Here is a 20,500-nt window from a genome sequence, read left to right on the forward strand (position 1 = left end):
TGATATGTGTAGTCAGTCTAAGCTAAGCTAAGCTAAGCATAATGAAAACTCATTCTTCAAACCTTAATGACGGATGTTACTGAAGAAATAAATCCCTTTTGATTGGTTTAGGATTTTTGAAGATGCTAGCAGGGCTATAAGTAATCCCATATGAAGCTAAATGATAGCTAATAAACTCACATTCATTCTCCTATCCGTCGTAATGAATTGCTTCCTTAAGCAAATTTCTTACTTTACTCACTGTTCGACAAAAAAAAGTCGATATGAATGCACAGAGAGCGGACACCCCGGGCTTGAAAGTATAAAAATAAACAAAAATAATGGCGTTTTCAGAATGTTCGTGTCTGCTCCAGGTCATTTTTAAAATAAACTTGAACTTTTTGCATTTTTTATTTAAAAATCTAATCTAATCAATAAACCGACACAGTGTTTTATATTCAGGACAGGGGAATTCATGTGCCATATAATGTTTTCAACTTTAAATACAATATGAAGAGTTGTAATAAGATTTGCAGGGAGCCCTCCCCCCTTTTGTACCCTCCCTATTTTTAAAGTATCGCAAATGATGGAATATTTGATATACAGGGGGTTGTCAAAATAACTGGGACAGGCAAAAATTGGGCCAACTTTGGAATGCTGTAACTTTGACAAAAATTGACCGATTTCAATTCTTTAAGAAGTAATGGACGGGTCAACTAATCTAGTTTTGAGGTGCATCCACGGAGATGAACTATGACCACCGGATACCGGTGATAATCCGGATTTCCGGAAGCATGTCTTATGCAGTAAAATTATGGCGTGTTTTTAGCAAAGGTCTCGGCTAAAAAATCAAAATTTTACTACACATGAAGATAGAAGATCTAATTCTGAAGCGATTGGTGCACCAAGTATTAATATTGGTCCAGAAACAACCAATATATAGCCATATCCCCGGAATCGGTGCCGGTAGTGGTTCCGAATTGGGATCAAACAATTTATTCACTCAAAATATGTCGCGCAATATTGTTTTCTCCCTAGCTTATCATAAAATACCCTTTTATAAGTTGAAAATGAGTCTTGTACAGATTTGGCCACTCATGGCGCCGCCCAGTGCTCCGGGGGAACCTTGCATAGGGGACATTTCGATTTTGACACCAAAGCATATTATGCGACGGCTCATTCTTCATATCTTGTCGTAAATAGGGCAACTGTAGACTCAAAATGGATAGTTGACTACAGTGACTACTTCCGGGACCACCGGATGTTCCAGAGGGAACCTGTAATTAGGGACAATTGATATTGAACTCCAATACATATCGTGCGACAGTTCATTTTTCATGTCTCGTGCTAAATAGGGCTATTGTAGACCTTAAGTGGATATTTGACTACAGTGGCCACTTTTGTGACCACCGGATATCCCTGAGAGAGACTGTGATGTCTTCAATGACAGATTCCTCCGGGAAATTCCGGTGGTCCCAAAAGTGATAGGTTCCTTAGGGAACTATAGGAGGTCCCCAAAGTGGCCATTCTAGTTAAATATCCATTTTCGGTCTAAAGTTGACCTATTCATGACTAAACATGAAGAATGAGCCGTTGCACGATGAGTATTGGAGCTCAATTCCAATTCGTCCCCTTGATGCTACAACTAGATAACTCGAAATTTGAAATTTTTGACTTCAATACGTCAAAACATTATTCTCAATTAGGTTTGCAAAATATCCACAGCTCATAAGCGTGTGATTAAAAATACATAAGTTGAAGTTTATTTTCCAATCATATTCTCTGCGATAACCTTCACCTTGTAAAACGGTTATATTTTCAAAGTTGCACATCTCAAAATTTTGATTTTCGAGTTATCTAGTTGTAGCATTAAGGGGACGAATTGTCCCTAATCATAGGTTCCCTAGGGGACACCCGGTAGTCCCAAAAGTGGCCAATTCAATTAAATTCCCATTTTGAGTCTACAGTTTTTTTATTTACGACAAGGCATGAAGAAAGAGCCGTCGCATGATATGTTTTGGTGTAAAAACAGAAATGTCCCCAATGACAAGTTCCTCCGGGAAATTCCGGTAGTCCCAAAATTGGCCACTGTAGTCAATTATCAATTTTAGGTCTACAATAGCCCTATTTAGCACGAGACATGAAAAATGAACTGTCGCACGATATGTATTGGAGTTCAATTTCAATTGTCCCTAATTATAGGTTCCCTCGGGGACATCCGGTGGTCCCGAAAGTAGTCACTGTAGTCAACTATCCATTTTGAGTCTACAGTTGCCCTATTTACGACAAGACATGAAGAATGAGCCGTCGCATGATATGCTTTGGTGTCAAAATCGAAATGTCCCCTATGCAAGGTTCCCCCGGGGCACTGGGCGGCGCCATGAGTGGCCAAATCTGTACAAGACTCATTTTCAACTTATAATAGGGTATTTTATGATAAGCTAGGGAGAAAACAATATTGCGCGACATATTTTGAGTGAATAAATTGTTTGATCCCAATTCGGATCCACTACCGGCACCGATTCCGGGGAAATGGCCATATATTGGTTGTTTCTGGACCAATATTAATACTTGGCGCACCAATCGCTTCAGGGGCCCAGATAGCCGTAGCGGTAAAGGCGCAGCTATTCAGCAAGACCAAGCTGAGGGTCGTGGGTTCGAATCCCACCGGTCGAGGATCTTTTCGGGTTGGAAATTTTCTCGACTTCTCAGGGCATAGAGTATCTTCGTACCTGCCACACGATATACGCATGCAAAAATGGTCATTGGCATAGTAAGCTCTCAGTTAATAACTGTGGAAGTGCTCATAAGAACACCAAGCTGAGAAGCAGGCTCTGTCCCAGTGGGGACGTAGCGCCAGAAAAGAAGAAAGAAGAAGACCAATCGCTTCAGAATTAGATCTTCTATCTTCATGTGTAGTAAAATTTTGATTTTTTACTCGAGACCTTTGCTAAAAACACGTCATAATTTTACTGCATAAGACATGCTTCCGGAAATCCGAATTATCACCGGTATCCAGTAGTCATAGTTCATCTCCGTGGATGCACCTCAAAACTAGATTAGTTGACCCGTCCATTACTTCTTAAATAATTGAAATCGGTCAATTTTTGTCAAAGTTACAGCATTCCAAAGTTGGCCCAATTTTTGCCTGTCCCAGTTATTTTGACAACCCCCTGTATATCAAATATTCCATCATTTGCGATACTTTAAAAATAGGGAGGGTACAAAAAAGGGGGGAGGGCTCCCTGCAAATCTTATTACAACTCTTCATATTGTATTTAAAGTTGAAAACATTATATGGCACATGAATTCCCCTGTCCTGAATATAAAACACTGTGTCGGTTTATTGATTAGATTAAATTTTTAAATAAAAAAATGCAAAAAGTTCAGGTATATTTTAAAAATGACCTGGAGCAGACACGAACATTCTGAAAACGCCATTATTTTTGTTTATTTTTATACTTTCAAGCCCGGGGTGTCCGGTCTCTGTGCATTCATATCGACTTTTTTTGTCCAACAGTGAATTTTAAGAATGAGTTTCCACTTTGGGATAATAAGTTTCCACTTATGTTTTAGTACAAACGTGTTTGCAAAATTTTTCAAAATTTCTCCATAGTAATTTCCTTATGAACCTACGTCGTCTTTGGGTCACCTTCCAATCACCTCGTAGAAAGCTGAAAATTTAACAGAACACTATTTTCATGGTAATAAAGGTATGGAAGAATGAATTTCCGAACATTTTTGAATTTTGAACCGCCCTAGTGTAGAATTGATAGTCATTTTTTTGTCAATTAAGATTTCAGTCAAACCGTGCATCGCCATTTGTACTCTACTTGGCTAAGACCGTCAAAGATCGAACCGATCGGTACGCCGTCGCCGCCGCCGCCTAGTCATCCTAATAAGGAGTTTGCGCCCCCGTCGGCGGTCGATCGGTCGTCGGCTTGGCCCCGTATGTTAATCACCGTCAATCGTGCAGAGTAAGTGAACAACAACAGGAGAGGTAAGCCCGTTGATGGCGCAACCTGATTGGAATACAGAAAGCCATTTTCTGTCACTTCCTACGCATTTACTATCCAGATCGATTTGAAGCTTGGTTCAAATGAGTTTGAAATAATTGGTGGAGCCCACAACTAAACAATTTGAGAAAAACGAACAACAGTTCATTAGCATTGTGTTTTTAATATTCCGGAATGAAGTGTGAAGATTTATAATAAAGTTGCATCATAAGAAACGAAACAAATAATGGTGATGTTGCGAGGATTTCGTTTTTATGTGTTATGTAAAATTATACTTTTAAAAATTTCTTCAAAGAAAGAATGCGAGTCGTAATTTATATGTATATTTCAGGATTAACGATGTTTTACATTCATTGTCAAATTTCTCTTGTCAAAAGGATAAATGAAAACAGAGAGAAAATAATACTGAAAACGGTGCTGAATAAGACATTAAAAAAGTATTCATAACAATTGTGTTGCTTAAAGCCAAAAAAATATAAAATGTTGCAACGATTCCTATAAATCTTCTCCAATTCTTCCTGGTTCTTCTCCAACAATTTTCTCAGAGATTATCTCGGGATATTCTCTAGGCGTTTTAAGTCAATCCTCAAAAATTGATTCCAAACTCCTAGAGGAAAATCTTTTAGTAGAAACCCGTTGCTGCAAGCGACTTTTCAAGAAGGCTTCAATGAATTCCTCCATAAAATTATTTAAAGTCAAATAAAAGATTGCTCCAGAAATTTCTGCAGGGATTACTTCAGAGATGTTTAAGATAAGGCTATGTTTTCAAAGATGCTTAAAGGATTTTCTCCAAGATTTCTATATTTTACCCTTGCGTGATACTTGATTCCTCTACTGAAACTTTCAAGAATTCGTTCAAAAATTCCACAAGAAAAATTAGTTACCCATGGGGCATTTTTAAGGGATTTATTTAAATTATTTATAAAAAGATTCATGTCTTAAACCGAATCCAGGGGTTCCTCATGTTTTTTTGTTATTTGATTTCTCCAAGATGCTCAAAAGTGAATCAGTAATATGAACCGGTTTAGAAATAACATATTTCAGTTGTACGAATTATTTGTTTTCAAATAATAACAGGAAACGAGTTATTTTCCAAAACAATAAAAAAAATGTTTCACCAGTTCACAAGAGAATCGGTAAAATGAAACGGTTCAAAATGTCACAGCTCTCAGTTGTGCAATTAATCTGAACAAAATTATGGCACTTCTTGGCATTACGTCCTCACTGGGCAGAGCATGCTACTCAGCTTAGTGTTCTTATGAGCACTTCCGCAGTTATTAACTGATAGCTTTCTTTGCCAAAGTTGCTATTTTCGCATTCGTATATCGTGTGGCAGGTACGATGATACTCTATGCCCATTGAAGTCAAGGAAATTTCCGTTACAAAAAGATCATGGATCGACCGGGAATCGAACCCAGACACCTTCAGCATGGTTTTGCCAGGCACCGGGTATCTTTCGAAATAAAATAATTGATTTTACCGGTTCGAAAGTAAATCGGTAAATCGTAGCGGTATATCAAATATCAAGATTTAGCATAATATATCGTCTTCCAACGAAATTAAATGTTGAGTAAATCGATATGTACAATAAACCGGCTTATCAAATAACCAGTGTAATGCTGTATCACTTTGATTCTCATAACAAGAAAAATACGTCGAACCAAAGAGGAATCACTAAATGCATAAATTTTCTTATATGTTGGCTCAGAAATTAATCGGTAAAATAAATTTGTTCAAAATGTAACACATTTCAGATAAACGACTAAATTGCCATCAAAATAAAACAACAATTTTTTTGATTATCTTCCGAAATCATAATAAATTATTTTACCGGTTTAAAAGTGAATCGGTAATATGAAGCGGTACAATATACAATGACTTACACATTACAGTTGTACGATTAATCTGCTATCAAATGATAGCAGTGCACTTTACTTTAGAATGGAACGGTTCACAAAGTTACACAATTCAGTTGTACGATTTAACTGTTACACAAATCATAGCAGCAAACTTCAGCGATTATCTTCGGAAATGAAAATTATTGATATTACCGGTTCGAAAGTTAACCGGTTCAAAAAACAAGATTTAGCATGACATTTCACCTCCCATTGATATTTTTTTCTATAACGGTTCACTTTTGAGCGCTGGAGGGTTAAAGAAATTGTAACTCTTCAGTGACTCATAGAGTATTCGTCGACGTATTCATTATTCCAACATTTCCCCGAAGATTTATTCCAGAAGATTTTATCCTCAAAAACCTTTTCCCCGAATAAACTGTTTCTCAGAATATGCTTAGTTATCAGTATATCAGACTGAATGGTTCTCTTTTCGAATTATTTGAATTAAAAACGAAAAGCGTCAGCTATACCCTTGGAAAAGGCCCAATAAAAGAGCCGAAACGATGGGCAAATCAAAACATACCGTTTTGATTTTTTCCCATGACTGAGAAACCCAAATAAACGCAGTTTAAATCAGGCGAATTAGTTGTCAAAATTATCAAATTCAGTCTTCAAAATTTACTATGCTAAGAATCGTAATAAAAATGCAGGAAATGTAGAAACGATATTCGAGAGGTGAACAAATCTGATGCTTAATGTCATTTGTCCGGACATAGTTCATCTACATGACATCTTTTTAAACGGGCAATGGCAGAAATATGAAAAAAACGTTTGACTAGTTGAAAATAAATTGCATTTATCAAAGGCATATTCCAAAAGGGACATCATCATTTTCATAGCATAAGAACTTCAGGATAATAAGCAAGACAATTAGATTGATTGGCAAGTAACTGAGTTTTTAGCTCATCATGCCATAATTATTGAATACTTCGTGTTGGAGGACGTCTTGACCAATCCAAGCTGCCTTTTGACTCAAAAAATCCAATCATTTTACCAGACAAAGATCCTATAACAAAGCTATTTATTCGAACCTTGCATTCTGAACTATTTCACATTGGACAAGTTGGACTTATCAACATCATCCGACAACGATATTGGTTGTTTAACGCAAAATCAACTGTAAGACAAGTTACAAGAACCGGCATCAAATGTTTCCGATCAAATCCGTGCAATACAACACTAATAATGGGAAATTTACCAGAAGTCAGAGTCGTTCCATCACCACCCTTCTTCGCAACTGGAGTAGATTCTGCAGGAACATTTTAGATCAAACAAAAAAAAGCAAATTAATTAAAGCATTCGTAGCAGTATATGTTTACATGTCAACCAGAGCCGTTCATCTAGAACTAGTCTCCAGTTTGTCATCAGATGCTTTTTAAGCATCATTTAAGCGATTTATCAGCAGAAGCGCATAAGTGCATCCTAATATTCGACCAGGAATGATTGTTCTTATCCACGATAAAAACCAACCAACATTACACTGGAGAATGAGACATATTTCTGTCATATACCCAGGAAAGGATTGATTAGTCAGAGTTATTGATGTTTTCAGCAATGGAACTACATTACGTCGACCTATCACCAAAGTATCAATACTTCCTTTTGAAGAGAACGTGCAATCACCACCTGCATAAACCATTTCTCGAGCCGAGGTAGTATGTTCCTGCTGATTGCATCGCAGTAACCGAATATGTTTATTGTAGCAGCCAGATATCCTAGTAATCCAGAAACAACGGAACTAATATCTAAGTTTGCTACAAATACTGCTCTAATTTGAACCTAGGACAGGACGTGACAGCTCAATTAAGACTGCCCCGTTGTTTTTCAGTCGGTAACCTTGACGATACAAAAGCCAGTGCTACCAGTATCCTTTTAAAGCTAATCTTGTGAACAAATACAAATAGCAAGGCTCATAATTTGATTGTTTCTAGCACGCTTCATTCATTCAGTGCAATAGAGGATGCTAACCTTTTTTAAAAATCATTTTGATATTCAAAACTGGCGATGTTTTTATAGGAAATTGACACAATTTCCATTATATTGCTCACAATTAAGCATTTTTTCATTCGTTTCAGCATTGTAGGAGCACATGTGATAGACTTAACATCGAATATAAATAGATTTAAACAAAAAAAAATCCAAACTTTTGATGAAAACTCTAATTTATCAACTAGCAACACTGCCGGGCCAGCAACAAAGTGCCCTGTTGCATTCCAACTCAACGATTTGCAAGCAGGCTTTTGCCAAAACGACCAAAGAGAAGTGGTCTTTTTTGATAGACAATTGGTTTCGTTCTTGTACTTTGAGCTGACACGTCTTGTCTTAGATTTGAACTAAAGGTCATTATGGACCAATGCATGAGTTCATCATATGACGTTTTAGCGATACCGTGTTATTTATGTGACCATGATAACCAGTGAATTCGACACCGCTCAAACGTCAAATTAGTGAACACGTACATCGGTTCATTGTCCAAACCTTCAAAGCAAATACATGTTCAAAAGTTAATATGAAACTCAAGCATTTTTATTCACCACTGCTATCGGACAGTACCAAAGCTGATAATCTTGAAATTAGTCGCTCCTTCTTCTCTTCCAAGGCTGTTTCGCTGTGTATATATTTTTGACGATTTCAATAGATTTCAATTTACCCTCTGTTAAAAGACACTTCATAAATTAATAAATCAATAAAAAATAAACAAGTGAAACTTAAATCAGTTTTTTATCTGGTATTTATATAGAGTAAGGTGGGGCAAAAGTTCGACCTTAGTGGTATAATCAAAGTTTCCAGGAAAACAATAGCAGATTAAACAAAACAAATACCATACAGTGAACCTTCAACATATTGGCTATAATTTTGCTGAACAAACTTGTGTCAAAATATTTACTCATTTTTAGTTATAACAGTTTCAAAATTGATTGTCTTATTCGAACTTTTGCCCCACCGGTGGGGCAAGAGTTCGAATCTAGTGTGGGACAAAAGTTCGCTGGCTAAAACACAAAATATTGATACTTTTATGACAGGCATACTTTATACCAGCCGTAAACTTAAGTTTAACAAAAAATACACACTAAATTTTCATCAAAAAATTGTCCAAAACCGAGTTAATTGTAATATATTCAAAAATAGCAGTTTTTTCGCGAAACTAAGTGGAAATGTAAAATTTTGGTGACAATTTTCACACGATCAGACAAATTTAACTAAATTTGAAGATAGTATGTGGGTTTTAGGCAATTTGCAAATTTATCCGTGATTTTATACATGGGTCGAACTTTTGCCCCGCTGATTCGAACTTTTGCCCCGCTATGGGCCAAAAATTGATTCCAACTATTTATGGAAAAACTAATACACGTCAAAGCATCCTTATGATAGACCTAGAAACGCCCTTACATAAAATATTGAAAAATATTTTATCTTCATTTGGTTCCATGCATCGAAAGTTTGACCAAAAATTACAATATTTACGTCGAAAAACAACAAATAGCCGTAACTTTTCCAAATCTCAATCGATTTTTATGATATTTGGAGTGAAAGTCTCTTACTTGAATAGCATTCGAACCACCATGACATTTATAAGATTAGTTTTGAATTGAGCTAGAAATCTTTAAAAGAAACTCTTACCCCACTCGAACTTTTGCCCCACTTTACTCTACTTTTTCTTCAAATTTCAAAGTGAAAGCATTTTTTTAAATTTTGATCAAACATTGAATGCTTTCGATATATTCCTAAGAAATTTTTTTTTGTTCAAAAATGTGTAATTCTTTCATCTAAGTACTGATTATTATCATTCTAAATATGTACCGTCGTTAGGGGTGACAATGGGTCAAAAAGGGATATATGCGATTTATTTTGAATAACTATCGCAATTTAACTCCAATAAACTTCAAATTTGGTGTGTATGTACTTTGATGGTAAATTAACAACTTTTCAAAAAATTAAAGACAAATATTTATTCACAGCGGCACCACAAGTGAATGAAAAATGACCCAATCTCACCCCATAGAGGGGGTGATATTGGGTCACTTTAATTGAAATAACTTGTTTTTGAGAATATGATTTCAAAACCATTCACAACTGAAAAATATTGACAAAAAACGATGCAAACAAGACAAAATGATAACTAAGATGTTTCACAAGTATGAAACCCACTTAAAAGAAAGATTATACTGAAAATTGAAGAGCTATGAGAAAAAAATATGTAAACCCAACATTTATCGTCAAGTTTATATACATTTTCTTGGTTTTTCCCTCAAATTGTATTCAAAGTCTCATCCCCATTGCTATAAAGCCCATTCAGTTTCCCCAAAGGTGTACTGAAACAGTGAATATTTTAAACCTTCGCAAATAGTTAAATTTCGGTGCGACATTCCACGATCAATAAATTTCTGGCAGAAGTTGACGTCATAATCCCAGTATTTCAGCGATCCAACTCATTTGTACTTCCGTGAGATGTTTCTATAATATGAAAACACTGATAAATAATCAAATTTAGAAAAAAACACCCTTTTGATAAAAATTTACGATGTTGCTGAGCACAAAACACAGTTGCTGGTTTGAGAAGTTGTCAAAATGCGTTGTATTGTTATTCAATGCACGGAGTACTCAAGTAAACTTGTTTGATGTTTCAGAGATGCTGTATTTAGAAAGAATAAACAAATCTTAATGAAAAAAGAGAACACCCGGCACCGTAAAATGTCAAAAAAGTGGACTTGGAATTTCATTTACTATCGTTCTTGCTTGACCCAATCTCACCCCCATTTTCAATGTTTTAGACATCGTACCAAAAAAAATGATTTTTTTTGTGGGAAAATCAAACAGATTCCGGAAAATACCTGTGATGTGTAATAAAAAGACTTTCAACATTCTACTAATACAACGGTAGAGGCTAGAGTACATGCGTGGTACTTTGTACAGGAGAAATTTTATCTAGTTTCAACATGCAAGTTTATTGATGTAGTACTCAAAAACTACTATTTCTTAAAATATATATTGTTATGAATTATGTGTGGTAATATGTTCCCTTACTTACTTACTTACTTACTTATTTGGCTTTACATCAATTATCTTGATAAAGCCTCGCCAACAATATTTCGCCAATTCCCTCGGTTCATGGCCGCTTCTCTCCATCCTCGACTGTGACCCACGCTCTCCAGGTCCTGGTGTACCTGGTCAATCCACCTAGCTCGCTGCGCCCCACGCCTTCTTGTTCCGACCGGATTCGTGGCGAACACCATCTTTACAGGGTTGTTGTCCGGCATTCTTGCAACATGCCTTGCCCAGCGTATCCTTCCAGCTTTAGCTACCTTCACGATACTGGGTTCGCCGTAGAGTTGAGCGAGCTCGTAGTTCATCCTTCGCCGCCACACGCCGTTCTCCTGCACGCCGCCGAAAATCGTCCTTAGCACTCGGCGTTCGAAAACCCTAAGAGCTTGCAAGTCCTCCTCGAGCATAGTCCACGCCTCATGCCCATAGAGGACTACCGGTCTTATGAGCGTTTTGTACATCGTGCATTTGGTGCGGGGGTGAATCTTTCTTGACCGCAGTTTCTTCTGGAGCCCATAGTAGGCACGACTTCCGCTGATGATGCGCCTTCGTATTTCCCGACTAACATTGTTGTCAGCCGTCAACAAGGATCCGAGGTAGACGAACTCGTCCACCACCTCGAAGGTATCCCCGTCTATCGTAACACTGCTTCCTAGGCGGGCCCTGTCGCGCTCAGTTCCGCCAACCAGCATGTACTTTGTTTTCGACGCATTCACCATTAGCCCGACTCTTGTTGCTTCGCGTTTTAGGCGGGTGAACAAATCTGCCACCGTTTCAAATTTTCTCCCAATAATATCCATGTCGTCCGCGAAGCAAACAAATTGTGCGGATCTCGTGAAAATCGTACCTCGACTGTTAAGTCCGGCTCTCCGCATGACACCTTCAAGCGCAATATTGAACAACAGGCACGAAAGTCCGTCGCTCTGTCGTAGTCCCCGCCGAGACTCGAACGAACTGGAGTTGTTCCCTAACACATGAATTACTCATTTTAGTAATATCAGCGTTATTAGCTGAAATATTTCACAAAACATATTTTTCTTTTTTGACCCAATCTCACCCCCTAGACCCATTGTCACCCCCATCGACGGTACTCATCTCTGATATGATCACCTTAGTTGAGTTTTTTTTCTGCTAGATGGCCCTTTTAACAAAGCGACGTATGATAAAGTTTCTATTAAAAACAAAAATTACCCATTTTCTGGAAAACTGGAATTGATTGCCATAACATTATTGAAGAAGCATGACGGTGCCTTTTAGAAATATCCAGAAGAAGAGCTTTGGAGTTTCAATTATGTGGAACAAGATATAGTAGATTCTATCTCTAGCCTAACCTATTAAGGCCTAATGAGCATATTGCAGTTACAATCCTAAGTGGAATCCTAATCCTAAAGTGAAAGAATTAATATTGGCCCGATGCACATATAGCATAAGAACGTTTGGCCGAATAATGTATTTTTGTGAAATAATGTCAGAAATTCGAGAGAACAGTCTATCATTAAACAAAGTGAAAGTTCTATTTGAAATATAATTAGCCAATTGCGAATAATAATTGTAACAGTGTAACTCAAAAGAATGGACCAATGTACGAGTTCACTATTTGACTTTTGAGCGGTGCTGTGTTATTTACGTGACCATGGCAACGAGTGAATTCGGCACAGCTCAAACGTCAAATTAGTAAACTCGTGCATTGGTATATAGCCTGTAATTCATTTTAAGGTGGCAAAATGTGGCGAAATGTCCATACGTCAAACATCAATATGTCAATATAGATGAAACTGTCGCTTCTAATGAAACTGTCTATCACGTGCTTTCTTTTTCATGTCAGGTTACAACAAGAATAATTTATATATTTGTTGAGAACAGTGCACGTGGCACAGCCTATTGTACATCAATTACTTTTTCAAATGAATTTTAAAATCAATGAAACAACTTTTCATCTAAATTTACACTAAACTTGCACGTTGAACACTTCTTGGCAGAAAACTTATGAAAAGCTTTAAGTATTAACAATACGTTACGATTTTCTAGGGAAAATGGAACATTAGCGAAAATAATTTTCGGAGAAATAGTTAATCCGGTATGTTTTCCCGGATTCGGGGAAATTTCATTCGGGAAAATAGTTTTCGGGAAATTTCAGACATTTGAATTGGATCACTTTTCAGGGAAACGGGTCATTCTGGGAACCGGTGTTCGATGGAACGACATTCGGAAAATATTTTTCTAAAAAATTCCAAGACGTTTTCATGAGGTTTCCCAAAATATTCATGAGTAGACAAAGGATTTCAGAAGTCCACAAGAATTACCAGGTGTTTTCAAAGCGGCCACAGTGGTTTCCAAGAAGTATCTCAAGTAGATTCTAAGGGCTATTACTCGGTTCTCAGACGTTTTTGAGTAATTGCAAAATATTTTTAGTAGTGGTGATGCAAACTTGCGAACAAATTTGCTGAAACAGAGCAAAAACAAATCACATCTTGTTAGATTGTTTGCGAGTAGACAAAACATACATTTCGTTTTAATTTTTAGCATCTCATAGGTGGATGTATGCGTATTCGTAACTGTTTCCTCTGTGTTCTCTTACAGTTTGATCATTTAAACTTTATTTTATAGTCAAAAACTTGTACTTTTATATGCAGATAATTTGAGCTGAATCTTCTTGCCTCTTTTTTTGTAACACATATGTGAAATATGCTCAAACTGCAATAGATCGTTTGTTCAAAAACTTAGCGAGCTGCCGTTTTCAACAAAGTTGTTCATTTTAACGATATAAAAGCATCATAATACTTTAGATCAAAAATGCAGAAATTACGTCAAGAAGATCACTTTCAAAAGGTTTTTATAAAACAATATATTATATTTTGAAAAGTAATGAAGTAAAAAAAAAGTAAAAAGTAAAGACTTTGACAAAGTTTTTGAAACAACATTTTATACATTTTTTGTGTAGACAGCAACCCAATACGTTAAAAGAAGCGCACGTACTTACTTAAAAACTTTCCAGAAGACACCAAGACGCAAGGGAGCATGATTAAGGTGCTAATAATTAAGAACGCTGAAATGTCGAAATCTCCCAGTGTGTGTTGGATTAACCTTTCAATCGTGGCGCGAATTTTTGTAAGGCGAGTAGTCGGGTGTTGTACTTTGTAAAACATCCTTGGATTTTCATGTTCAACATGAAATACCTCACGATCTAAATTAAATATAGAAAAACCTTCTACGACAAAGTTATTGAGAAGATCAAGGGCTGACATGCGGTGATTATTCAGTTTCCAAACTCCGACACTAAGCGGCACAAGTGTGCATGACAGTTTTGTTTTGCAAATATCTCAGGAGCCTGACCATGTAGAAAGATGGCGTCTTCGCCAAAGTTGTTCAGTAGCTAAAGGGCTGTCATTATTGAAGCTAACAAATTCGAGATTTTGCCACCAGGCGGCTCTAATGAGCATTTAACTTTTGTTTTGGGGACATCTTGGGATCCTGATAACTTTGAAGGATTCCGCCTTCGGCCATGTTGTTCAGCAGCTCAAAGGCAACCAATATTTGAGCCAAGACATTTGAAATGTTAACACCAGGCAGCGCTAGCGAGCATTGAACTGTTTTGCAGATATCTCAGGAATCTGACCACTTAGAAAAATGGCGTCTCCAGCAAAGTTGTTCAGGGACTATCATTGTTTGAGGTAGTTGATTCAACATTTTTCCACCAGGCGACAGTAGTGGTCATGGAACTTTTGTGTTTCCGATATCTTAGGAGCCTTAACACTAGGAAAGATGGCGTCTTCGGCAAAGTAGTTTAATAAACCAAAGGCTATCGTTATTCAAGCTAAACAATTCGAGTTTTCTCCACCAAGCAGCGTTGTAGTTTTGTATTGCAGATATTTCAAAATCCTGCCCACATAAGCCATGGGCTATTAATAGAGCTCACTAGCGCCACCTGGTGGCAGCTTCTCAAATCTCTTGGATGATAGCCCTTAAGCTACTGAATAACTTTGTCGAAGACGTCATCTTTATAAGTAGCCAGACTCCTCTAGCGCTGTCTTGCGGCAAAATTTTGAATCAACTTGCTCGAGCAATGATAGCCCTTGAACAATTGAACAACTTTGTCAAAAACGCTATCCTTCTAAATGTACAGGCTCTTGAGATATTTGCAAAACAAAAGTCAAATTTTCATGCACACTAGTGCCACCTAGCGGTCAAATCCCGAATTAAATGATGTACCATCAGATAGCGCTCCACCTCCAGAACAGCTTTACTAAAAACCCCATGTTTCGAAATGTTTTGGATTTTGAGATATCTTCTTCTTGGCATTAACGTCCCCACTGGGACATAGTCTGCTTCTCAGCTTAGTGTTCTTATGAGCACGTCCACAGTTATTAACTGAGAGTTTTCTTTGCCAAAGTTGCCATTATCGCATTCGTATATCGTGTGGCATGTACGATGTACTCTATGCCCAGGAAAGTCAAGAAAATTTCCATTACGAAAAGATCCTGGACCGACCGCGAATCGAACCCAGACACCTCAATCATGGCTTTGCTTTGTAGCAGACTCTAACTGGTTAGAGTGGACTCGGCTAAGGAAGGCCCCATCGGATTTTGAGACATATCGATTTCAAATTGTATTCTACTCGAACCCCATATAGTGCGTTCGTTATTATGCGACTTCTATGAATATTTGTTGATTTTGCCGCATTATAAAGGGCCATACTGTAGACAATACGGTTGAGTATTGTTCTTAAGAAGATTCTTGTGGAATATATTTTGGTTTGGTGTCGATAGATAACTTTGATTTAGAATGATGGCATATAAATCACAGCTGTTGTACAAAGTACCACAGCGCGACAGTTAGAATGTTAAACTCGTGATGCGAGCGTCGGCACTACTGGTTTCTAGGGGTCTTCGAAAGATTTTTCTCAAAAACCCTAGATTAACAATTTTATAATTGTCCAAATGGTTCTCAAAAGGTACAGAGGAGGTTTCACAGCAGGACAGATCCTGCTTCTCAGCAGCTCTGTGTTTTTATTAGCAATTCCACAGTTATACGAGCTTTCTTTGCAAATAATTGGCAAAAATTATTGAACTTTTTTGCATTCGTATATTGAGTGGTATGCATGGAAATTCTCTAAGCCCTGGGAGTCGTGAAAGGATTTGAACTAACAAACATCAGCATGGTCTTGCTGAAACGGAGCGTGAATACCGCTACGATTATTTGGCCTCTCAACTCTCAAATATACTAAGCGCTTATGTCTTGATGACAGAAAAACGCTTCAAAGAATGTAAAGAAAAGCAATGTCGCCATTCTGAAATTTGGCGATGTACTCCGTGGAAAGAAATTCAACCCTTTTCACCTTAATTTACTGTTAAGTAGTTTACCAGTTCGATCGAGCCAAGAGGAAGTACGCACAAAAGACAAACAGTAATGCGGTTTTGATTACCGTATCATTTCACTTAATCGCCTAATGACATATTAATTTCACCCAGTATGTAAATTCCGTACAAATCAACTCATTCCTAATTGCGCGTGGAGAAGTTCGTGAATGATTCATTTCGCATGCGGTTTCTTTCAGTATTGCACATTTCGGCAAAAACGACGTGTTTGATGTTTCACCTTTTCATTTCAATGACATCTAAGGAACTCGCACATTCGAAACGTTCAATTTGTTTTAATTCTACATCCTGGACACATTTTGGGAGCACAACCCAAACCAGTCGTTTACAAAATGAAATAATTACCACTAAGTCGATGATTGAGCAAAGATCGCAGCATATGTTTTCTGTCTGCGCATCCAAATTAGAGGGTCTTGCTCCCGCTAGCAACTCGGAGCTGGTGTTTGTTTTGCTATCCTCATTGACCCACAGCAGAGAGAACGTAGCAATGAGAAGGGCAGCCTATTTTATGCACCCATAAAATATACGGAACGCATTATAAATGATAAATGGGTGTAATAGAACCAACCTTATTTTGGTGAAATTTCTGACTAAAATTCAGTGTGTATTTTAATACAAACATCGATACAAAAATATCGATATTTTGTTTTTCAGTCAATTGATTTTTGTCTTTCACTAGTTCCGAACTTGTTTTAACTTTAAATTAATAAACATTACGACATCAGTTTTTTCACTAAAATTGTAACCAAATTGTGCGCTCAACACACTCTTCGATTATTTCGGAGCATTTGGCGATATTTTACTGTCTCAAAAACCTTTTTTCAATGAAAAGGCGCCTTCAGAGTAGCGCGGCAGAACCACTCCGTGAGTAGGGTACCAATCAGCTTTTTTTCGCTCAAACCCACCCACTCGTGCCAATAGAGAACGAACAGAAACTAAACACCCCAACTGAAAGTGAAACAAATTCGATTTCATTCATCCCACGAGAACTGGGCGGCTGAGAGCAGCAGCAAGGCGAAGCAGAAAATGCAAATCGAGCAACACCCACACGTGATGCAAAGTGACTGACTGACTAAATGAATGTGTGGTTGATGTGCTGTAACATCCCCCGGAATTTGCAAATTTGCCATTACAGGTTGATGTCGTTGTCGGCCGCCTGTCGATAGAGAGTGCGTGTGGGATATTGGCTTGAACAATTTTTTTGTATCGATTTTGTATTGATTATTAGATCCTCGTTTTCGTCAAATGTGTCAAAAATGTTTCTTCACATATAACTATTCGCCTTGTGATTCATGAAATCAATGCACATTGGTCCAGGAAGCTAATTTAGGCGGACATGAGGATTTCGTCAAGATTTATTGATTTTAGAGCCATTGTTTATTCTGAGAATATGTTCAGAATTTTCAGTACTACAAAATGTACGGAACAAAATTTTTTTTACGGTGATCGCAAGAGTGACGCATACGCCAACTTTTTTATTTTAACGAATCGTAAGTTGGTATGTTCAGCAAAGTTGTAGCAAATGATCATAGAAACAACTTTGCCGAACAAATTTTTTCTCGGTTTTGCTTCAGAGCCGAGATAATTAAGTATTTTTAATAAAAAATCGTTTTTTGCTCTTAAGTGTTTTATTTTTTAGTTTTATTGGCCTACTATGTTCTACAAAGTTTTTATGCTTATCATTTGCTACAACTTTGCTGAACATACCAAAGTTGTATTTCTTATGGTTTTCATGTTATTTGAGTTTTTCATCTTAAAATTAGCTATTTTGTATACCTTGTATCTCAACTATGAGCACCTCAAAAAAATATATCTTTCCACCAAATGATTTTGCAGCCTTTCAAGTACCTGTGTGCAAAATTTGGAGAAGATGATATTTTTCTATCTCGTTTAAAATCGATTTTACTAATAGACGATATGAGATAAATCCATATTTATTGAATATTCATACATGTTCAACTCACAAAAGTCATGGCTAACTAAGCATATCAAACCAAAAGTAACACGTGTATTTATATAGAAATATAAAGCACATCGTTTTTCAGTTGTTTTCGATTAACTTGGAAGCTTCTGCAAGAAATTCATCGTCTTTTCCTCTACCTGTATTTAATCTATTCCTAAGCAAGATCACCGGGTTGGAAGTCAACATAAGCCGTATAAAATACACATACAAAATTTACAGTCCGATTGAATTATGTGGCATGATTTTCCCAGAATCTTCTGATGGATTCCACGTTTCATGTTTTTCTTTGGTAATGCGGCATGCCGGACAACACCACTTCCGTGCAATAGTTGTAGACGTATCAGTAAGTGTAACAGCATTCTAAAGGATCGCCACGAAAAGCCCTCGAAGGAAGGTTAGGGCTGAGACTGTACGAACCTCTTCCAGCTGGTAGGAACTCAAATGGTCGTAACACGGCATGCCGCTTTTTACGGGAAGTAGATATTGTGTATTTCTTTCACTACTGAACTGCGAAGTGCGGCGTCATAAGTCCGAAATTGTGAATAAAAGTGAGGGATTGCATTGAATCCTGTTGGTGTCTTCAGAGAACTTATTATTCGATTTACGAAGAATAAGTCCCCCGAAGACACCTACCCGATTTGATTCAATTGCGCACTTTTGTTAGCGTTTCCGCACTTGTAATAACTTCTTTTCACGGATCTCAATCATTTTAAAAGTGGTCAACTTTAATCGGAAGATTAACGAGGAGGCATTTGAACAGTTTTTGTCAGAAACGTACTGTTAGTATCGCCAGTTATACGATTGGTATGTACTCTCTTCAACGGTGCAAAAACTACTTTCGCATGGAGTGATGTTGTCCGGCATGTCGCCGAAGAAACATAAAAAATGCGGAATAAATCCATCAGAAGATTCTGGGAAAATCATGCCACAGAATTCAATCGGACTGTAAATTTTGTATAAGTATTTTATACCGCTTATGTTGACTTCCAACCCGGTGATCTTGCTTAGGAATTGATTAAATACAGGTAGAGAAAAAGACGATGAATTTCTTGCAGAAGCTTCCAAGTTAATCGAAAACAACTGAAAAACGATGTGCTTTATATTCCTATATAAATACACGTGTTACTTTTGGTTTGATATGCTTAGTTAGCCATGACTTTTGTGAGTTGAACATGTATGAATATTCAATAAATATGGATTTATCTCATATCGTCTATTAGTAAAATCGATTTTAAACGAGATAGAAAAATATCATCTTCTCCAAATTTTGCACACAGGTACTTGAAAGGCTGCAAAATCATTTGGTGGAAAGATATATTTTTTTGAGGTGCTCATAGTTGAGATACAAGGCATACAAAATAGCTAATTTTAAGATGAAAAACTCAAATAACATGAAAACCATAAGAAATACAACTTTGGTATGTTCAGCAAAGTTGTAGCAAATGATAAGTATAAAAACTTTGTAGAACATAGTAGGCCAATAAAACTAAAAAATAAAACACTTAAGAGCAAAAAACGATTTTTTATTAAAAATACTTAATTATCTCGGCTCTGAAGCAAAACCGAGAAAAAGTTTGTTCGGCAAAGTTGTTTCTATGATCATTTGCTACAACTTTGCTGAACATACCAACTTACGATTCGTTAAAATAAAAAAGTTGGCGTATGCGTCACTCTTGCGATCACCGTAAAAAAAAATTTTGTTCCGTACATTTTGTAGTACTGAAAATTCTGAACATATTCTCAGAATAAACTATGGCTCTAAAATCAATAAATCTTGACGAAAACCTCATGTCCGCCTAAATTAGCTTCCTGGACCAGTGTGCAATGCTTTCTGCAAATAATGTGAGTTCTCCCTCACTTTCCCAACCAATTCTAAGAATTTCTGAGGTTATAACTCGTTAACCACAAAATTGAACGGAATTCCTAGTCCTGACACTATTCAAGCAAACAACCGCAACAATGCTTTGTAAACTGGAAGCACATCATCCGCACTGAGGGCGATTCCAATCGCACATCTTATTTTCCTGTCCGATTTGTGGCGTTCCAAAGACCCATTGAAAGTGGCGAGAAAATGTGTTACCTACTCAGCTACCTATAACCAGCGGGAAATAATTAAATCGGCCTGCCATTGAACAAAACGACATTGAAATGGGCAATGGGTAGGTACACCCTCAGCTCTGTTGGGAGCAACTAGCGATGATCATCAGTAAATTGTTTGGCGAAAGT

General features: G+C 37.2%; 1 protein-coding gene across 2 annotated transcripts in view; it reads left to right on the forward strand.

Moving 5' to 3' along the window:
- LOC5564736 (filamin-B) overlaps window positions 1-20,500 on the forward strand; it is a 179,042-nt gene that overhangs the window by 18,042 nt on the left and 140,500 nt on the right. The gene's annotated exons all lie outside the window — the stretch shown is intronic.

The sequence above is a fragment of the Aedes aegypti genome, chromosome 2 (genome assembly GCF_002204515.2).
Source record: "Aedes aegypti strain LVP_AGWG chromosome 2, AaegL5.0 Primary Assembly, whole genome shotgun sequence".
In the NCBI taxonomy this organism is placed as follows: domain Eukaryota; kingdom Metazoa; phylum Arthropoda; class Insecta; order Diptera; family Culicidae; genus Aedes; species Aedes aegypti.